Source organism: Lissotriton helveticus, chromosome 4_1 (genome assembly GCF_964261635.1).
Source record: "Lissotriton helveticus chromosome 4_1, aLisHel1.1, whole genome shotgun sequence".
Lineage (NCBI taxonomy): Eukaryota > Metazoa > Chordata > Amphibia > Caudata > Salamandridae > Lissotriton > Lissotriton helveticus.
The window spans coordinates 381,056,613-381,079,298 of record NC_136063.1 but is presented as its reverse complement, the minus strand read 5'-3'; the positions used below and the strand labels follow the sequence as shown (position 1 = coordinate 381,079,298).

Here is a 22,686-nt window from a genome sequence, read left to right as displayed (position 1 = left end):
AGAGCAGCGGTGCACATTAACTGGTGCATCCGTGGGGATGCGCCACTTAGCATAAATCTGCCCCTTTACATTTAAGTATGAGCAGGGGACACAGAGTCGGTGAGGCTTATCCAAGGTTAAGAAGAGATGAGTCATGTTCACTGAAAACTTGGACATAGGCCTCACCTCCTCAGCATCGCTGGACATGGCTAAATAATAGCTGCAAAATGTTACTCTTGTTAAACAATTTTACTATTATAATCTCTGAGATTTGTCTCTTACTCTGCAACATCTCATTGTTGTTCTCTTTCTTTAAAGATAACGACAACATCAACCATGAGTGACAATCAGCAATCAGTTGATCTCGACCTTATCATTGAACTTGTAATTGAAACGTCAGTGGAAGTAGATCCCTTGGATGATTTAAATCCTGAGGATGATGAAGAACATGATGAGGATGCCGATTTGTCAGAATTGTATGACATAGGGTGGGAAGCTGACCTGCTTGAGCCTATGGAACTATAAACATTTATTTTTAAAATTTACAATAAATGAAAAGTAAAAATGTAAACCGTTTCATTTAAAATTAAACACACCTTCAAAAACAGGTTTTGTGTAGTGTCTTCAATAAAATATTAAAATATGCTCATAAAATTAGATCAGATTCACATATAAAACAGCACAGGTAAAATGAAGAAGAATTCCATTTCTTTTCTGCTATTTGTGTATTCTAAATTTGCCAAAGCACTAAAAAATATTCTATGTAAAAATGTCAAGTAGTGTGTTAAGTTTTTGATGACTGTTATTGATTTACTGTTTGGTAATAGTGGTTAATAACATTTTTTATTATATTTTACCACAGATTCAACTGCAGATCATTTCAAATTTTGAGAATGCCGTCTAAGGATAGAACCAGAAAGGCTACAAAACGTCAAAGACAGCAGGTTCATCAATTAATGCAGCAGTCCTCTACAATAAAAAATCGTCAAGTCACCAAGAAAGCACCGGGTAAGACCACAAAATCATTCATAAGAAACATTTGTAAAAAAAAAAGTAGTACTACAGAAAATGTTTTAGTCCAGAAAAAGAGAAGCAATTTAAACGGAAAGGAAAGGCCAATCAAAAATGTTACTGCTAGAGCAAGAGATAACTCTGTGCATGATAGTAGAAGGAAACAACAGTTTAGGGACATTCGTAAACGAATGTTCCGCAACAGGATAATTGGCAATTTGTTAAAAAATATTAAGAAAGGTCAACAGAAAGTGGTTTTTTATAAGAGAAAAAAAAAAGTTGAGAAAGTTATTGATCAGGCATTTGAAATTAAACGAAAGTTATTTATTTTGATAATCAATAGAATTAGGAAGCTAAACAAGGCAATTTATGATTTCAAAAGAAATAGTAGATGGAAGAGAATAGTTAATCGTAGTAATTTTTGTGAAGTTTTTTCAGGAGAATGGATGCATAGTTCAAGTTGTGAGGCATTTTTTAATGAGGAGAGTTATTTCCAGGATAATGATTTGGTGCATGCAGTTGACACCAATGGTCGAGCTTATGAGGTGAAAGATGGTTGTCCAGTTGAAAAAGAAAAACTTGTGACAACAGAGACAGAAGAGGTGTTAGGTAATGAGGTTTTAGGAAGACGTCCTAAGGGTCCTGTGTACACCTGGAAGTGTAGTAGTATTTGCAGTGTACGACAGGATTCCATCAATTTGCTTTGTGATTTTGTACGGACATTTAATAAGAAAAGTTTGAAGCAGAAAATGATGTTGTTGCAAGAATTAGATCCTTGCAGAGTGAGAGAAGTGACAGGTTTGCATGGTCATTCACTGGCTTGTCTTTCCAGGAGAGTATGCCAGAGTGTTTTTCATCATTTCAGGATGCTAGCAGTGCATCATAATAAAGTGAGGAAATTAGTTAGAATGTTGTATTATGCTAAGAGTCTAGCAATTATGCTTAAACAATTATGCGCTGCTCTTTTGCATGGTTCTGAAATAGATGTGAAAAATATTTGTGAAGAAATTGAGTTTTGTTACTTTGGAAGTAAAGAGGAGAATGTTGAAATTGACCCAGAAGAAGAGGGTAATGTGGAAGATAGTGTACAGGTTTCCAGTACAGATAATTTTCAGAAGGAAATTGCCACGTTTCAGGTGAAATCAAGTGAGAGGCCTAATTTCACTTGTGTGTGTTGTCGACGCACTTATTATAAGAATCAGACTAAGTTAGTGGATTTATATGCAAAAAGTGAAAGGGAAAATAATAGTGAATGGAAGGATTTCGCAACATACTTGATGGTAGAAAATTGTTTTGATTTGGGATTGGATCAACGTGTGTGTACTTATTGTTGTAATAAATTAAATCAAAACCAGATGCCTGCTAGAGCGGTTCATAATAATCTGGAATTGGTTGAGATTCCTTCTGAATTGAAGGATTTAAATACTTATGAATCTATTTTGATTCATAGTATCCATCCCTTTCAGGCTATTGTAAGAATGGAGCCAAAGACAGGGAAATTGCCTCCATCAGATTTACAGAGAGGATTAAAGGGAAGAGTTGTTTATTTGCCTCTAGATTTGAAGACATTAACACAATTGGAGTAGAAAAAGTGGAAGAGGAACCTCTGGTTATCTTAGTTAATGGGGTTCCGACAAAGAATTAGAAAATATGGCAAGATTTAATAGATGTTAGGAAAGTCAAAAAGGCAACATTGTATTTGAAAAAAAATAATAAGTACTATAAGAATGTATATGTTGCAGAAGAGGAAGTAAGTGAGGAAGAGGATAGCGATTTGTGTGCTGGTCAAATTGAGAAAGTAGAACCCTCTAAAAGTGAAGAAATATATGAACAATATAGTGTTCATCCTTTGCATTCCAAGGAAGTCATGGGGAATGCTATTGAGTTGTTTCAAATGAAACAAGCCAAAGGGAGTCCCATTAGTGTTTGGGAGGAAAGTTTGGAAGCTCGGTGTTTCCCACAGCTATTTCCAACAGGTCAAGGAGGAAGATATGATGAGCGACCTCATCAAATTCCTGCTTCTGAATACCGGACTTTACGATTGTATGCAGAAGATGCTAGGTTTCGACAAAGCATTCCCTATTTGTTTCATCTCCTGTTTGAAAGCGATCTGTCTGGACTGTCATATGCAGTGAACCACATCTTGAAAAGTGGTATACAGATGCAAAACATCTCGGCAAGTGACTTTATGGATAAAGTCAATGTCCAAGACAGTGTTTTGGATTGTCACCTGATTAATCTCATGGCGTGTCAGCGTGGTACTAATGAGTACTGGTACCGTCGTCATGGTGATTTAAAATGTATGCTGAGGAACTTAGGAACTCCCACATGGTTCCTCACTCTGAGCTGTGCCGAGTATGGCTGGGAAGACTTACTTAAATTTCTACGAGAGGCAAATGGAAACATTGAAAACATTGAATTCAAGACACCCGGAGAACTGTGCTCTTTGGATCCAGTCAATGTATGCAGGTACTTCAATCATAGATTTGAAGCTATGATGTCTTTCATCATGAATAAGAAAAATCCACCTCTTGGAGAGGTGTTGGATTTCTTCTGGAGAAAGGAGTACCAAGCAAGAGGTGCTCCTCATATACATATGCTGCTGTGGATCAAGGATGCACCTAAGTTTGGAACAGATCCAGAAGACTTAGTGATGAGTTTCATACAACAGTATTCTACATGTGCTGTTCCAAAAGCAAAGGAGGACAAAAGCCTAAGAGGACAAGTTCTACGCTTCCAAAGCCATCGTTGCGGAAAGTACTGTCGTCGTAAATTCAGAAACAAGGACAAGTTCTACACCAAATGTCGTTTCGCCTTTCCACGACCGGTGATTTCTAAAGGAAGAGTGAACAGTTTGATGTCTTCTTTGCGACATAATGTGATGAAGAAATCACCCAAAAACACATACAATTTGAAAAGGTACGAAGAGTCCAAGTACATCAACGACTACAACCCAGTGATTTTGTCCATGTGGAATGCTAACATGGATATACAGTTTGTGGCTGATAACTGTATGGCTGTGGCTCGGTATGTGACATCTTACATCACCAAAAAAGAAAAGACAGAATTGAAGGATATGTGGGAGGACATTTCCCATGAAAAGAGCCTCAGTAAGAAGTTGTACAGTTTCAGTCTGAAGATGTTGTCGCATCGAGAAATCGGAGCTTACGAATGTTCTGACCGGTTGTCTTCAGCAAGTCTCTATGCCAAATCTAGGAGTATCGTTTGGGCGAGTCTTGGTCTTGCTGCAACGCGTAATCGAGTTCTGAAACCTGTGCGGGAAATTGAGTATTTGGCGGAAAAGGAGCCAAACAGTACCGATATTTTGAAGACCAACATGTTGGATACATATTATCCAAATCGAAGCAGTCACCTCGAGAATGTTTGTCTGTATGAGGTTCTACAAAATTACATATTCAATAGGAACATCAAAGAAGATATTGATAAAGGAGTGTATGCTGTAATTGGAAGTGAGGGATGTCTGGTCAAGCAAAGAAAATGCCACTTGGTAAACCATCGAAAATTGAGTGGCGAATCTCCTGAAAAAAAGGAGTTTTTCTATTTAGCACTTTTGCAACTTTTTAAGCCTTGGCGTGCAGAAGAGGAACTGCTTGGAGATTTCCTCTGTTACGAAGACTCTTTCACTGCCGCCAAGGAGACCATAGAATGTCCTGCTTTTCCCAAATATCTTGAAATGTTGAATGCGGAAATCGAGCAGGAAGCAACGATTGCAGCCGAGATTGCCAGAGACAGTTCTCAGGACAGTCAGAGTTCTGTTTCATTGAGTCAGGAACCACTAGGAGGACCTGTTATCGAAAATGAAGCTGCCACTGCCATGAATGAAGTGGAAAGAGCCATGGCACATGCTCAGGAGGATGCGGTTAACTTAGAAGACTTGGAAAGACAACTCAACGTTGAGCAAAGGAAAATATATGACGAGGTTACCAACCAAATTGATCATGGATTAAGTCATGAGAAGAAAGAGTGCTCATGTACGTCGTTGAAGCCTGTCCGACTGCACGTGAGTGGAGAAGCGGGAACTGGAAAAAGTTTCCTCATTAAAGCAATTTCATGTTATTTGCAGGAAAGGACTGAGTCATCGCTGTCTTGTGTTGTCACCGCTCCAACTGGACTGGCAGCACATAACATTAAAGGTATTACTTTGCATCGTCTATTGATGCTGCCAGTGGAGCATGATAACAAATTACAATACCACAAGTTATCTGGAGATGCTTGTTGTGAAGTTTCAAGAGTCTTGAGGAAAATGAAACTTCTTATCATTGACGAAGTAAGCATGGTTTCTAATGTCATGCTTGCCTTTGTGCATTTGAGAATGCAAGAAGTTCTTAAAACAGAGTATGATGTGTTATTTAGTGGCAAACACATCATTGTTTTCGGAGATCTTCTGCAGCTGACACCAGTGAAAGGACAACCTGTGTTCAAAATGCTCACGCATGAAGATACCAGGAAGTGCCTAGGGAGCATTGGCAACGTCAATATATGGTTAAACTTCAATTATGCTGAACTGCATGAAAATATGCGTCAGGCGAAGGATGAAGATTACAAGAATATTCTACAAGATGTTAGAATTGGAAAAGTGACCGAGCATGGGAAAGAAGCTTTACATGCACGATTACTGTCAAATTTATATCCAGAACAAGACGTTGTGGCTGAGAATATTTTTCAGAAAATTACTGAGAAGAAATCTGGAATATGTTTGATGCCAACTCTTGCAGAATGTGCCATCTTCAACAACAAAATGTTGCATTTAGAAAACCAAGAGATTGTGAAACTGGAAGCTATTGACAGAGTAGAGCATATGGGATCAACAATTATGTTGTCTGAGAATTTGAAAACAAAATTGGATTCATTAGAGAAGACTATATCTAAAACTGCAGGTTTTGAAAAGACTCTGAATGTGTGCTTAAACTGCTGTATAATTTTAAGAAGGAATTTACATGTTGAAAGAGGTCTGGTAAATGGATCAATGGGTAATGTTGTTGATTTTGTGAAATACAGAAATAGAGATGGAATTGAATTTTTAAAAATTAAATTTGATGGCATTGAGGAAGTACAGCTAATTGGTCGTTGTTCTGCTAGATTTTTGCTTGTAAAAGACTTATATGTTCGCCGTAAGCAGTTTCCTGTTTGCTTGGCATATGCGGTGACAATCCATAAATCGCAAGGTTTAAGTGTAGACAGTGCATTGATGAATATTGGCAGTTCTGTGTTCAAGGAGTGTATGGCATATGTGGCATTGTCACGAGTTAGAACTTTATCGGGATTGTACTTGATTGAGTGTGATGTCACAAACATTTGTGCGGATCTAGATTGTGTAAAGGAATACAATAGGTTAAGAAGAGAGTATGCGCCACATTTGCCTCAATATCCTTTGTTTGAGAAACGTGTGGTAGGCCGGAAACGAAGAAATGTGACCAATAGTAGGGAGGTTGTAGCAAAAAGACAAAAAGTCGATGAACCTGAAATTATAAGCAGAAAGAAAAAGGATTCTGTTGAAGATGTTGTTGGTTTTCAATTTGAAAACAGTTCTGGTGTCAACTGCTATGCTAATGTAGTGGTTAATGTTTTGTTTTCTCTAGAAAATGTAAAAGAAGAGATTGTGGTCAATTCTGATCAAAGATTTTGCAGTTTGTTAAATTCTGTGTTAGAGAAATGTAGCACTGATAGAACAAAAATAGAAAGTGTGTCTGAAATTCGAAATCTGTTAGACAGATGTTCAGGTCAAACACAATTCTCTCAAAATATTCAGCAAGATTGTCAGGAGTTTTTAATGTATATGCTTGATGTATTGCATGCTGAAGGTGTAGATGTAGATCACCTGTTTGGGCTTTCTTATCAATGGCAGCATGACTGCGAGAACTGTAGGGTATCAAGTACTACTAGTGTAGACTCAGAAAGATTTATATATTTAACTTTGCCAGACAGTAAATCAGTGTCCTTTAATAAGCTAGTAAAAGCAGCTGATCACAACATGGAGTGTAGCCAATGTAAGTCTGAAATGTTGTCAACATTATTTATACGAACATATGGCCAGTATGTCATTTTAATGTTCCAACGATGTAGGCCTGATGGAACAAAATTGACAACTTTAATTAAAAATGTTGTGGCTTCACAGTTGTCAATATCAGGAAGGACTTTTGTAACTGCAGCAATTATATATCATGACGGTCCTTCAATAACATCAGGACATTACACAGCTTATTTAAAGTCTAGAAATGGCTGGTCATTCTGCAATGATTCTGTTTTAACTTTTAAAAAAAAATTGCCTTTTGACCTTAAAAATTCTTACCTGGTGTTTTTAAAACCAAAATTTTAGGGAAGGAATCTCAGGATTTGCTCTGAGGAATTTCAAGAGGTTCTAATGGCTCCTACACGACTTGGCCTTGAGGATAAGTGTAGTACAGAGTCAAAAGTTATTTTTGAGTTTTAAATAGTTCCTGGAAAAAAAGAAGATTTTCTTACAGAAAGTGGTGGGCAGAGATTAGTTGAAGGACAACAGAGTATTTCCCAAAGCAAACGGTGTTCTTACCATAACACTTGACGTCATGGAAAAATAACTGCACTTTGTATGAGTTCAGAAAAACTGTTTCTTCTTATAAGCTAATTCAAGCAGCCAATCAAAACATGGAGTAGAGGGAATGTAAGTCTGCAATGCTGTCTAAATTATTGGTCCAAACTTTTGATTATAATGTCATTTTGAAAATCCAACTATATAAACCTGATGAAAGTAAGTCTTCAACTTTAATTACAAATGTTGTGGCTACACAGTCGTTGATTTTAGGAAGAACATTTGTAACTGCAGCTATTATATGGCATGATGGTCATTTGACAGAACCGCTTATTACACAGCTTAAAATGTAAAAAAAAGCTGGTGTTTCGGAAATGATTCACATTTGACTATGAAAAATGTTGCCTTTTAACTTAAAAATATTCTTACTTTCTGTTTTCAGAAGACAGAATTTAGGGTAGGTAATGTTTTTAGGGGTTGATATAATTTTATCTACTGTTTTATATTGCTTTGTGATTAAAAGTGATGTAGAGAATTAAATAATTGTAGTAGTCATAGAGGTAGTGTAAGTCTGCTTCATAGTAAGCAGTATCAGTGGCATAGGAAATGTAGAACATGAGTGAGCAAGAAGGGTAAGATATTACTAGTCCAGGATTGTGAAAGTGATCTTGAACGTTTTCTTTCTGAAAGTTGCGGAAATACAAAATGACGGGATTTGCTTACAAGAATTCCAAGAGTTATAAATGGCTCTTACATGATTTGGCCTTGTGGAAACGTGTGGTAGAGAGCGAGAAGTCATTTATTGTATGTAACATATTTTTCAAAACGATGGAGGTTTTCTTTCAGAAAGTGGCGGGCTGAAAATAAAAACAGCACAACAGAGTGTAAGCTGTTCATAGGACATCCTTCGACGTCATGGAAAGTAAGTTACTTTTGAGGAGTTTTGATTTCTGATTGGTTATGTTATATGGGTTTTTAAACACAATCATTTTGATTGTGTTTTTTTTTCCCCGCTGTTATATGATGAATACCTTCAAGTCACTGTTTTTAGTGAAATTTGATAAATTCTGAGAACAGCAAAATAAACCATTTAACATGTATAATTAATTCTGTACTTTTTGTACTTATGATATACATTTAGAACTGTGTAGTAGGCATTGAAAAGCTGAGGCTTCTATAAGTGTCAAAGTTGTTGCATACAGTGCTCACATTCTACATAGTCTTTCATATGATAGACTACATTTCCACAATGAGATACCTAAGCTAAGGAAACACAGGTGATGTGATTGTGGAATGAGCAAAAAAAATTGCACGTTTTTCAATTATATTACCTGTGTTTCCTAACATTACACATCACATTGTGTAGATGAGGTTTAGGCCTGTTCCAGGAGACAGAGGAGGTCTGACATTTGTTCAAGAGTGCAGTGGACATGACTCACTTCGTTATTAGACCTGCACATGTATTATCTCCTCTATACTCTTCAACAAGCCTAACTTTCATCTGCAACCCTGAGTAGGACTTACCCGAAACAAATCTGTGGATAGGTTACACCTTATCAGCATCTAGAAACAATCATTTAAAATGTTAAGGGCAGTTTTATGAAGGCTGCGTGCCTCTTTTACGCCGCTGTTCCGTCACTTTTGTGTAAAAGATGCACCATGTTGCAAGATAGGCCTCAGTTCATTTCCAGCAAGATACCGTCAGTTTAAAATGTATATAATTAGGACTGGGTAGGGGGCATGGAGAAGCTGAGGCTTCAGTAAGTGTCAAAGTTGTTGCATGCAGTGCATACTCTTTCATATGCTGGACTACATCTACACAATGAGATACCTAACCAAAGGAAACACAAGTGATGTGATTGTGAAATGAGCAAATGAAATTGCACGTTTTTCAAATACATTACCTGTGTTTCCTAACATTACAAATCACATTGTGCAGATGAAGTTTAGGCCTGTCCAGGGAAACAGAGGAGGTCTGAACTCTATTGGTTGGCCTGGACATGTATTATCTCCTCTGTACTCTTCAACAAGCCTAAATTTCATCTGCAACCCTGAGTAGGCCTCACCTGAAACAAACGTCTGGATAGGACACACCTTATTGCCATCCTGAAACAATCATTTAAAATGTTAGGAACAGTTTTATGATGATTGTGCACCTCTTTTGCGCTGCCATTGCGTCACTTTTGTGAGACAACAGCAGTGCAAAAGATCCACCATGTTCCAAGATAGGCATCACTTCATCTGCATCAAGATACTGTTAGTTTAAAATGTATATCTTTAGGACTGTGTAGGGGCCTGGAGAAGCAGAAGCTTCTGTAAGTGTCAAAGGTGTTGAAAAACTGTTTGTCCTTCAATCTTTTCCCTTGTATTTTCTAATTTTTAAATACATGTTTTAATACTTTTCAAATGTTTGTTCTCTCTTTCACAGATTGAAAGTATAAAAATAACAAGTGACTAAGTTAACGACAATTATAAGGTAAATGTTTTGTACTCTTTTCGTTACATTTCTATCACATTTAACTACTATTAGTTCCACTGCTTCATTTCTTTAACCCTCACTTTCCTGCCTTTGCTACTTCCCTCATTCCTTTCTCTATTACTTACTTACTCTACTCCTTCCACTCCTTTTCTCAGTCTCTCTCTTCTCATAGTTCCTCACTCTTGTTCACTCACTCCGTCTCTATTACTCTTAGTGTCTCTGACTGATCACTCTTTCACTACTTGTTCATTATGCTTTCTCTGTGTAGTTGAAGCACACTAAGGGGCATATTATGAACACAGCCAATAAAATTATTGCTGTTTTTATCGGCTGAAAACTGCTGCAAAAGCGGTTTCAGCTGCACTTTTCTGCCGCAAAAGCGGCTTTAGCGACACATTTCTGCCGATAAAAGCTGCAAAACTTTTATTGCCTATGTTGATAATATGCCCCTATGTTATTTAGATTTCTTTGCTGTTTCAATTATTCTTTTTCTGTTACTTCTTCTTTTCTGCTTTCTGTTTTTTCTCTCTGTTATTCCACATGTTTTAATCTTATTTTGAACATTCACTCACATTCTCTAAGAAACTCTTCTTTGTTATTCTTCTACTCTCCTTTTTTTCTTTCACTTCCTTATCTATTTTGTTTTTCACAATTATATCCTCTTCCATCTTTTCTTCGGTAAATAAATCTATTAAACAGTATCTCTGGTTTAGTCCCTATAGCTGTCTTTCTTTTAACATTACTCTCTGTTTACTTCCCTTATACTTACTCTTCTTTTTTTTTTTTTTTTGGTTCGCTCCCGGTTCGCGTACCGGAGCGCGAACCGGGAAGCGAACTAAAAGAAATAGAGGTTGCCAGAGTGCTAAACATTCTAGCAATTATTTTATAAAGGGGAGGTAGTTCTGAAAAGAACTTTTTTTTTATGTTTTTGTTGTTTTTTTTGTTTTTTTTGTATTTTTTGAACAATTTTAGGTTTTTTGGGTTTTTTTTGGGGGGGAAACAACGAAAAACAGGCATTGGAAAGGGCTCAACAGGAGCAATTTTTTTTTATTTTTTGGGGTGTTTAGAGCACTTGTGGTTTTCATATGCTCTGTTTATCAAATTAATACTCATATTGCCACATGAGAGTAAGTTACCGCAATATATACACACTATCTTCATGTGCACAAAGTTTTCTTGAATGTTTGGCACTGTTTCCCGTGCCTCTGGCCCCGACAGATTTACCTGTGCCGATGTCCTGGCCACAGGAGTTGGTGGGTTGTCCTGGAGGTCACGCATCTCTGCCCTGCTGTAATTTAGTGGATGCCACCTCTGCATGTGACGGTGCATAGTATAGTTGCCGTAACTATACTTCTTATCTGTGCCTCTAGATAAGTCTTCTTTGCATATGAGGCATGTCACATAGCGAGCATTAACTTTTTTTTGTCCTTCAGGAAAAGAAAAAAACTGCCAAATAAAACTATTTTTATGGTGAGATATCCGGGGCTCCTCACGTAAAAACTGTGTTGCCTGTATTTCCTCTTCCTCTTCTTCATCCTCTTCCTCCTCTGTGTTGGGAAGGAACTGTGGAGGTGGTCCTCTCTTCCTATGACGAGGTGGTGGTGGTGGTGGGGGTGCACCAGCTGCAGCTACTACTGAAGCCATTTTCTTCTCAGCAAAATAGGTCTTCCTTTCACAAAGTTGAAAGTCAGAGTGAGAAAAAAAGGTGGGGGCTTTCATCATTTTGGAAAAAAAATTGTTCTAAACCAATGAAAAGTGTCACATGACCTAGCCTTACATCATTAGGAAACCAAAAGTGAAATGAACCAATGAAAAGTTTTATTACCAAGTCACATGACCTGTTACGCTTATGTTACGCGCTGCGGGACGCGCCCCGGATCGCTTCCGGGGAGCTGCGCTTTGCGCCTCGGTTCGCGCTCCGGAGCACTTCCGGGTGCGCTAGCGCGGCGCATCATAAGACGCATTACGCGGCAACGCGATACGTCGCGCTTTCGCGACGCGCCCCGGATCGCTTCCGGGGAGCTGCGCTTCGCGTCTCGGTTTGCGCTCCGGAGCACTTCCGGGTGCGCTAACGCGGCGCATCATAAGACGCATTACGCGACAACGCGATACGTCGCGCTTCCGCGACGCGTCACGATGTTGATTTCTAACGCGGCAGTTGCGCAAACGGAACGTTTACCGGTTCGCGGACCGGGTCGCGTCAGCAAATTGAGCTAACGGGAAGCTTCCCGGTTCGCGAACCGGGAGCGAACAAAAAAAAATAATAATAAAAAAAATTATTAATAAACATATAAAATATATTTTTTGATTTAAAGAAGAATGCATTTTACAGCTATAGATATTAGCTTTTAAAAAACCAATGAAATTCACTGAAAAAACCATAGGTTATAGACCATATATAGTTAGGAATTAGCATTTACAAAACCTTGAAAATTCACTGAAAAAAACATAGGTTATAGACCATATATAGTTAGGAATTAGCATTTAAAAAACCTTTTTTTACTCACACAAAACCATTGAAATTCCATATATAGTTAGTTGTACTAACTATATATCGCACACCCGCAATCCACTGCTGATCATGTCACATATTACATCATTCATGACATGGTCAGTAACATCACTGATGACATCACTGATGACATCTCAAATGACATCACTGATGACATCACTGATGACATCTCAAATGACATCACTGATGACATCTCAAATGACATCACCGATGACATCACTGATGACATCACTGATCACATCTCAAAAGACATCACTGATGACATCACTGATGACATTAGTCATGTGATAATACGATGAATCTCTTCAGACTCTAATAAAAACTTAGATACACTCAGTGTAAACAGACACTCACAGACTGTCACTCATCCATGGAGTTACTCACACACCTAGTCAGTCATGCAAAGAATCAATCTCACATCCATTTCCTCAACTATACAGTTATACACACCTTACTTATTCAAACATATACTAACACATATTTACTCTCTTATACAATCCCTGATACAAGTTCACAATGATCCATACAGCCACTCACACATTCACTGGCTCTTATGCATAGTTATTTATATGTGTCAACTCTCACATTTACTGTGTTTTACATATGTACTTACTTTGACATGTAGCACTGAGATATCCATTCACTCACCAATACACTTATGCACACAGTCAACCGCCCATACAGCTGTTTCCACATGCACCTTTGAACCCATACATCTAGTGAATCAACTGCTCACACATCTATGCACAGAGTCATACACCTCCCAGCCACCCACACACACACTCAGTCTCCCATTCAAATACTTGAGCAACCAATCAATAACCCATATAGTTACTCATATAGCTACTGATCAACACATGCAGCAGTTTACAGAACAACAGGCATAATGATGCACAAATTAAGACAGTTTAGTCACTAACCCATGCACTCAGTGAGACACATTTAATCACTCACTCATACAGTCAGTCATGCACCTACTAAATCCTTCATCAAGACACTTATACATCCACTCATTCTTCAATATGTAAGACATATTTTAACTTTACAGAAACATACAGTCACTTGATGTTGTCATCAGTGATGTCATCAGTGATGTCATTTGAGATGTCATCAGTGACGTCATCAGTGATGTCATTTGAGATGTCATCAGTGATGTCATCAGTGATGTCACTGACCATGTCATGAATGATGTAATATGTGACATGATCAGCAGTGGATTGCGGGTGCCCGATATATAGTTAGTACAACTAACTATATATGGAATTTCAATGGTTTTGTGTGAGTAAAAAAAGGTTTTTTAAATGCTAATTCCTAACTATATATGGTCTATAACCTATGTTTTTTTCAGTGAATATATATATATATATATATATGAAAACAATCTCAGCTTTCTTTCGCCTGGAGCCCAGTCCTGGATACCGTCGGCGCAGAAGGAGAGAGGAGACCCAGAGTGCAGGTGAGCAGTGTTTTCATTTAGTAAAGAAAACGGCACACCTCAGCATAACGTTTCGGGCTTCACGGAGCCCTTGGTCACATGACGCATGCAAGGGAGGAGGCAAGATTTAAAGTGCAAATGCCATTGAAAATGTAACGGTATTGGTGGAATACAGTCACATGTGAGTTTACCTCAGTAATGGACATAGACAACATTGTCGGTAATCCAAAAAAGCTCACATTCTGGGATAATCCCTTACCGGCTTTTTGACAAATGAATTTATAAAGTGCAGGATATATTTAAAGTGCAAATACAAAATACCTTCAACATTAGATCAAGGCAATATTCTGATACTCAGCAGGCTTACATCACGGGATAATCCCTTGTGAAGTTTGAAAAGTGCAAACTCAGCAATGTGCAACCATCATTAAAGTGCAGATAGAGTCATGTACTCAATTGTAATGTCAAAAATAAATAACAAGTCCATCATCATATACACCACAATGTTAAAAATGTAAAATATATATATGTATCAATACATTGATAATTGATATATTTACAATGATCATACACTATTTACACTGGATGGAATATCAGGTGGTCAAAATACATAGATGCATAAATGCATTTGCCCATCCCTGGAATCACAGCCTCCTGACTTAAATATTTCTATTGCACAAGCCCGCAGTTTGTCTGTGTCCTAAGGTGAAATAGTGAAGAGAGGAGATAACAATATCGCAGCCTCTCTTCTCATTCACCTGTATTGAGATATGCACCCATCATTTAACATTCAAAAAATGGCATTATGAGTGAGTAATATCAATCAATTTTTATTTTTTCTGTTTTGTTTTTTAGTTTTTTGTATTTTTTGCCTTTTATACTTTTTCTCATTTAGAGTACAGTTTAGCGTTTGTTGGACAGTAATGTAACCTAAGCCTATGCTACATTTCACAACTGGGTCACTTGCAACCCTAGACATGCACAGGACATGAAGTATACAGAACAAACCATATGTCCCTGTCTAGTCATACAAAAGGACAACCAGGCTAAGTATGTTCATAGGCAGATATGGATAGTAGCGTCCTACAAAATTATCATTACTGGCACAATGGGAGGGTAGGAGAACCAAAAAACAGGAAATTGAAACAGAATTATGGATCAGAGACAGGTGTAAAAGTCCTCCGTGGAGTTCAACCCCCCCGGTGATCTGCTATCCATTTCCAGTATGTACCTGGTCTCCAACCTCCTGAGGGCACCTTCCCTATCCCCTCCTCTTCTCAATGCGCCTATACTATCAATGGCATAATATCTCAGAAGGGTACTATCATTATATATATATATATATATATATATATATATATATATATATATATATAAAAAAATATATATATATATATTCTGTCATTAGGTCTGACGTATTGCGCTGAAAGCAATTTCAATTATCCTCAAAAGCGTGCGGACATTTAAAAATATATCAGAAAAATCAAGCTTCAAAAATGTCACTTATTTAAAACTCGCAAGTCAATCACAGCGATGTCCATGGCAGGGCAGTCAAGTGGTAATACATCTTTAACAGCTGAGGATGTTGCTTTATTATCAGATTTGAACAACATACAAAACGATGATGAGGATGAAAGTGAACAAAGAGATTCCACACAACAAATAATGGGCAGATTAGGGGTCAATGTGGATGTGGCCTCAATCAATGAGAAAATTATAAGTGAAATTAGAAAACTGAATGTCAAAACACAAAATCAGAAATACAGATATAATCCAGAATTCCAGAAATATCACCAACTTATGAAAAATTTGCAAGAAAATGATTCCATTGTAATTTGCAACTCCGATAAAGGAAGAAATGTGGTCATCTGGCCCAAGAGCCTATATCTGGAGGAGGCACTTCGACAACTGGGAGATAGACTGTTGTAAAGTGAGCTCCAAAGGTATAATCAGAAATATCCAGGATGAATTTTTTAACAAACTAGTGGCTTGGAAGAGTTTAAATATGATTATTCAAGATGAATTCAAATTCATGACAAACGACCATCCTATAATGCCAATTATTTATTTCATCCCAAAAATACATAAGGACAAACTAAGACCGACAGGTAGACCAATAATTTCAGCCAATCGGAGCCTGACGGAGAACATATCAATATACATAGATTCGTTTCTTCAACACCATGTGCAAATGCTCTCATCGTATGTACAAGACACTACTGATTTCCTCAGAAAACTACAAGATTTTCAATGGAATAGTGACTATTTGTTGATATCCATGGATGTCTCAAATGTATATACACCTGTTAGATTTGAGGGTCTCTAGTTGGCACAGGTAGGTACTTGTGACAAATAAGGACCCTTGCCTCTAGTCAGGATAAGGGGATTACACTCCTAAAATAACCCCTGCTCACCCCTTAGAAGCTTGGCAGGAGCAGATAGGCTTATCTCAGAGGCAGTGTGTTAAGCATTTGTGACCACATACAGTAACCCAGTGACAACACTACAGATGGACACCACACAAGGTTTTATATCAAAAATAAGTATACTTTATATAGAGTTACCACAAGACCATAAACAACAAAAATACACAATACTATGACTTTAAGATGGTATATTTTAGCTTAGTTCAGTTCAGTTCTTAGATGCGACACTTTGCGTCAATGTACCTTAGGTTGCGTTGCGCTTCCACAACAAGCAATGTCGCGGCGAGGGAAATGCGGCAAAGTTCAGGTGCAAAGAAATAAAGACATGAAGATCTTCCAGATGCAGCACGCTTCTCCGGGATGCGAGAAGTTTTCGGTTCGATGCGTGGAGTGCAGCGGTGACACCCTGACGATGTGACGGCAGCAGTTCCAACGGCGACACTCTTCTCCCACCAAGCGTGAAGCTTCCGCTCGATGAGACAACTACAGCGGCGACATCCACGATGCGAAAGCAACAGCTCCGACGGGTGCTCGCTTCTCAGGGATGCGAGGTGCTCTTCTTCGATGCAGTGCAGTGCAAAAATTCCAGCAGCGACAACCTCCCTTGGAGTTTCGACGGCAGGCACAGCGATGGCGACACGCTCCGACCTCGTTGCGAGACTCTTCTCTTGATGCGGTGCAATGCAACAGCCACAGTGGCGACACCCTACTTCGGAGTTGCGATGGCAGCAGCAGCAATGGCGACACGCTTCCTCTTCGTTGCGGCACGCTTCTCTCCAATGCGGTGCAGTGCGACAGTTCCAGCAGCGACACCCTCCTTCGGAGTTGTGACGGCAGGCACAGCGACGGCGACACGCTTCTTCTCGATGAGTCGCGCTTCCAGCTCCTTGCGACACGCAGTCCCTCAGAAGGCCCAAAACAGCAGCAGGCACTTCCAAAGACCTCTGGGGACCTGGAGGGTGAAGTCTGTGGTCCCTGAGACTTCAGCAGGAGGCAAGCTCTTTTCCAAGCCCTTGGAGATCCTTCACAAGTTGAAAGCAAAGTACACAAAGTTTCTTTCTCCTTCCTTTGGCAGTAAGGCAATCACTGCAGGCCAATCCCTCAAGCAGCACTTCAGCTTGGGAATAGTCTCTCCTCAGTTTCTTCAGGTTTCTCTCGTCAGTAAAGGTTTCTTCTTGTAGTCAAAAGTGATCTAATTTCATGGGAACAGGGTTCCAATATTTATACCCCAAAATCCTTTGTTCTCTGAGGGGAGAGGGGCCTTTGCCCAGTCCAAACCAGTTCTGAAGCACTCTGTTTACCAGACTTCTTCTTTCCTTTCACAAGTGCAGGGCAGGCACATCAGACACCCCACAGGAGGTGGAACCAGCATTGTGGAAGGCAAGTACAGTCCTGCAGCACTTTGTTTACATGACTCCTTCTCTTTTTTTCAGTGTGCAGGGCAGAGACATCAGCCGCTCCCCAGGAGGTGGAGCCAGCATTGTGGAAGGCAGGAATAGCCCTATTCAAGGTTCAGGTGCAACTCCTCCCTCCCATCTAGATGCAGATCTCTCTATTCTCCACTGGGTGACTCATCCTGTCGCTTTGGATTCCCCAGCCCAGTCACTCACAAAACCAGACAAAGGAATACACAACCTAGCAGAGGCAGGCTTGAAAGGTTAGGCAAGCAAATACCTACTTTCTAAAAGTGGTATTTTCAAACACAGAATGTTAAAAACAACTTCACCAAAAGATGTATTTTATCATTCCGAGTTCAGGCATACTAAACTTGAATTTCTACCATGTTCTCTGAGACAGTTAGGATTATAAACACGTAATAATCTAACAGCCCATTCTGGCCTATGGAGAACAGTTAGCCTTGCAATAATGAAAAACGAAAATGGCTGTAATTCACTATTAGGACATGCCACACACACCAGGGCTTGTCCTACCTTATACATACAATGCAGCCTGCCCTTGGGCCTACCAGAGGGGTGACTGATATGAAGAAAAGGGAAGGTTTAGGGACTGGCAAGTGGGTGCGCTTGCTCAGTCAGCATGACAGTACCAGACTGCATGCAGGCTCTGCAATGGCAGACCTTAGACACATTTTACAAGACTGCTTCTGTGGGTGGCACAACCAGTGTTGCAAGCCCACCAGCAGCATTCGGATTTACACGCCCTGGGCACACTCAGTGCACTAGACTAGGGTCTGACAAGTAAACCAAATAGCCAAACATGGAACCACTGATTAATACATCAATTTACAATAGGGAGCACTTGCACTGTGGCACTGGATAGCAGTGGCACAGTGCCCAAAGCATCTAATACCAGCAAAAACAGATGAGGCAGCAGCAAAAAAAGGAAGGGAGACCCAAGCCAATGGTGCCAGGTCTAACAACATCGATCCAACATAGAGATGGAATAAGAGCCTTGGAATATTATCTGAATACAAGACCTGTCAAATTCCATATGCATAACAAGATGTTTTTGGACCTCCCAAGTTTTGTTTGAACAACAATTATTTCATGTTTCAACAGCAGGTATACCACCAGGAGAGAGGCGTAGCGATGGGCGTGAGATTTTCACCCAGCTACCCCTGTCTCCATATGGGGTGGTGGGAGGAAATGGTTGGTAGAACTGTATACAGTAATGAATGGTCCATTAACATCATAAAATGGATACGATTTATAGATGATTTGTTTATTGTCTGGAAAGGGGACAACCAGAGTGCGGAGGTTTTCATAAAGAAATTGAATGTGAATGATTTAAATCTGCAATTCACTTATGAAATCAGTGACAGTAGTATTTGTTTTTTGGATGTGGAGACTTATATTCAAGGAAATTCCATACAGACACGTCTCCACCGAAAACCTACAGCAGGTAACACCATACTGCATTCTAGTAGTTTTCATCCGAAACACACAATAGGTAGTATCCCCTACGGGGAATTCCTAAGAATATGCAGGATCTTCAGCACGGATAGTGATTTACATCTAGCACAACAAAGTTGCAAACAACGATTTTTAGCTAGAGGCTATTCCGAATGCAATTTAAATCAAGCCATAGAATGTACAAAGGCCAAGTCACGTGAGGATCTCCTGTTCAAACTCTCTAAGAGCAACATGAAAAAGGTAGCAAGGGCTGAAAGTACAACCAATTATCCCAGACTGATCTTAACATTCAATAAACAAAGAAAAAAAATCAGACAAATAGTCAAAAAGAATTGGCATATGATTCAAAGTGACCCCGTAATCGGGGAAAACATGCCATCATCACCTATAGTTACTTTCAGACGAGCGTGTAGTACAAGTGACTATTTAGTAAATAGTAGTCCGGAGCTGTCTAAAAATACATATTGGCTTAGCAAACGCAAAGGATTTGTTAGGTGCACTACGTGCAAAGCCTGTAAATATGCTGAGAATCGAACATCGTGCAATACAGGCTTTAAGGACAATCCTACAATTATCAATAAGTTTCTAAATTGTAAATCTAAGTACGCAGTATACGTATTTGAATGTACTTGTGAGGTAATGTATGTGGGAAGTACCCGTCTCCCAGTACATAAAAGGATCATGCAACATCTAAGGGCCATCACCAATAACATATCCGGTGGCCCGGCATTTTAACGAGGTCCATGACAACAAATTAACTGATCTCAAATATTACGTAATTGACAGTGTTCCCCTTCTGCGAAGAGGCGGGAACAGGGATGCAGTACTAAGACGTTTGGAAACTAAATTAATTTTAGAAATAGACAGTATAAAACCCACATGGCTTAAATACATCGGAAGACCTATATACATGGTTGTAAGTCAGACTGCACAAAACTCTTTATTCCATGATATTAACTGAAAAATAACTTTTTGGTGCAATATATAGTATTTTTAACAAATATATATTTATACATATTTTATGTATTTTATATGTTTTACTATATATTTCTCCTCCCCATTTCCTCATGGTTTCTCTGACAATTATGTTCATGGGCTCATGACATAATGTACAGATTTTTAGGTACATTTTTATACAATATTTTATTTTGCTTGCTAACATAATGAGTATATTGTTGCACTAAAATACATTTTTTGCACTGTAATTTGCACTTAGCACATTGCACAGTATTAATTATTGCGTTAATCTATACGTTATATTTGTGACCACTATGGTTGAGGCTAGGTAACATTATCAAACTGGAGGACACTTAAATGTAAAAACTAAGTTTTTACCAACTGATATGCACTAAGAAGCAAACAGTTTCTTAATTATTTATAATGAAAAAGATTTGTCTTTTTATTATTTATAATCAATATTATGCCGTTAACAAGTATTTATACAGTTATTTATAATGCATATGCTGCACAAACTCTGGTTACCTGCTAAGAACTCAGGTAGCTACAATTACCAGGGAATAGATTTTCCACAGGTACGTCATTTATGAGTACAGGAAAATCCAAGCAGAAAAAATTGTTGGATCTTATATATTGGAATCTTCAATTTAGTTTTTTTAGGATGAATTTTTATGATGTCAACTGTGTCCAGTAACAATGAAAAAATGGCAAAATGTATTTCACAGAAGTTTTTAACAAGTCCACCATATCGTTTGAACATTTCTGGGATGAAATATATATTTATATATAATGAAATGTTGCATAACAAAGTGGTCAACAACAGTGTTATTATAAAAATTGCAAATATATGTATAAGTGAATAACGCAATACAACTTAAACGGAAGTCTTTTGTTTATGTTCACTGTTAAATGTCAGCACTCTAGCACTTTGAAAATGAGAGAAACTCACTGGCAGGCCATGTGATCAAGGGCTCTGCGAAGCCCTAAACGCATCATGGCGGCCGAAAAAAGCACGAAATAAACGACGCTGCACCAAACAAGTGAAGTCCGTTCCGTTATTTCTTCATTTGATTCAGAAGAAAGGAGGTATCGAATATATATATATATATATATATATATATATATATATATATATATATATATATATATATATATATATATATATATATATATATATATAAAACAACCAAGTCCTTGGAGAGCACAAAGTAGGGCAAGACTCCACCCAGCGCTTTTCAAACAGGAATGGACCGCAACAAAAGGTAAGTTCTTAAAGTGCAATTTTATTCTCCTCCAACATGACGCGTTTTTAACCAGGTTGCCCCGGCCTTGATCACATGACATGCTTAGAGAACCCACACCCTTAAATACCACTTGGCTCCATTTAAAACACTTCCCAACAATTCATAGAAATGAAAAACAGACTTTGCAAATAACGTGCTAGAAAAATCACACACAGTATTGTTTGAGTTCATAAATACAATACCAAATCCAGGGCTAGTGCCCATATTGACAATAATAGCAGCAAGTAAATATCTCATATTTCTGAATTTCTTCAGGGGAGAAAAAAAGAGCCAAAATTAAGGTACACCCAAGTGTAATGACAAAGTACAAATAGATTACTCAAATACTTGTCAAAAATCAAATTAAAATCATGTTAACGGATGCGAATCTATAGCAAAGCAGCAAAACAGGATGTCATAATTTTTATGCAATCTTAGAGATCTTTAGAGATTGTTAAACAGATCTTAAGCAACTTTTAAAATCTATAGTGCAATAATCATATGTGAAAACAAAGGTCACGATAGTTAAGTTATAATTGGAGAATTAATTACACCCCTGCCAGAGAAAACTACTAGTAAAACTAAGAACCTAGTTTAACCAATAAAACTCTACAATATCAGGTGAAATTCAGAAGGCCAATTAAAATACAATAAATACCTTGTCATGATACCTAAAATTCATCATTAATATATATACACATAGATGTTAAGAACCTCAAATTTATATAACCAATTTCATATTATCTGCAACATTGCCAGAGAGAGTTCATTTGTCATCATAATGGCCAACATATTTCCTAATTCATGTTTAAAAAGCAGACTGAATTTAACACTTAAAGGAAATTTACCAGATCCTCCCCAGTATTAAGACCGTTCGGCATTTTAGTATTCAGCAGTACAATGTATTGACTTTCAAGTTGACGTAATTTTTTCTCCCGATTCCCACCCCTTATGGATTTGGGAACGGAGTCAATAACATAGTATTTCAAATCCTGAAGATTGTTTTGATGCACTAGTTTAAAATGTCGGGCAACCGGGTAGGAAGGGTCCGAATTTACGATTGTCCGCAAGTGCTGTAAAATACGATTGAACACAGGAAGTTTAGTACTGCCGACATAGGAGAGCTGGCAATTACATTCAAGAATATAAACTGCAAACTCAGTTTTACATGTAAAATAGCCTGCAATTTGATTAGACATATG

General features: G+C 38.3%; 1 protein-coding gene across 1 annotated transcript in view; it reads right to left on the bottom strand.

Moving 5' to 3' along the window:
* Positions 1-22,686, bottom strand: part of ANGPT1 (angiopoietin 1) — a 1,261,453-nt gene that overhangs the window by 623,064 nt on the left and 615,703 nt on the right. The window lies entirely within an intron of this gene.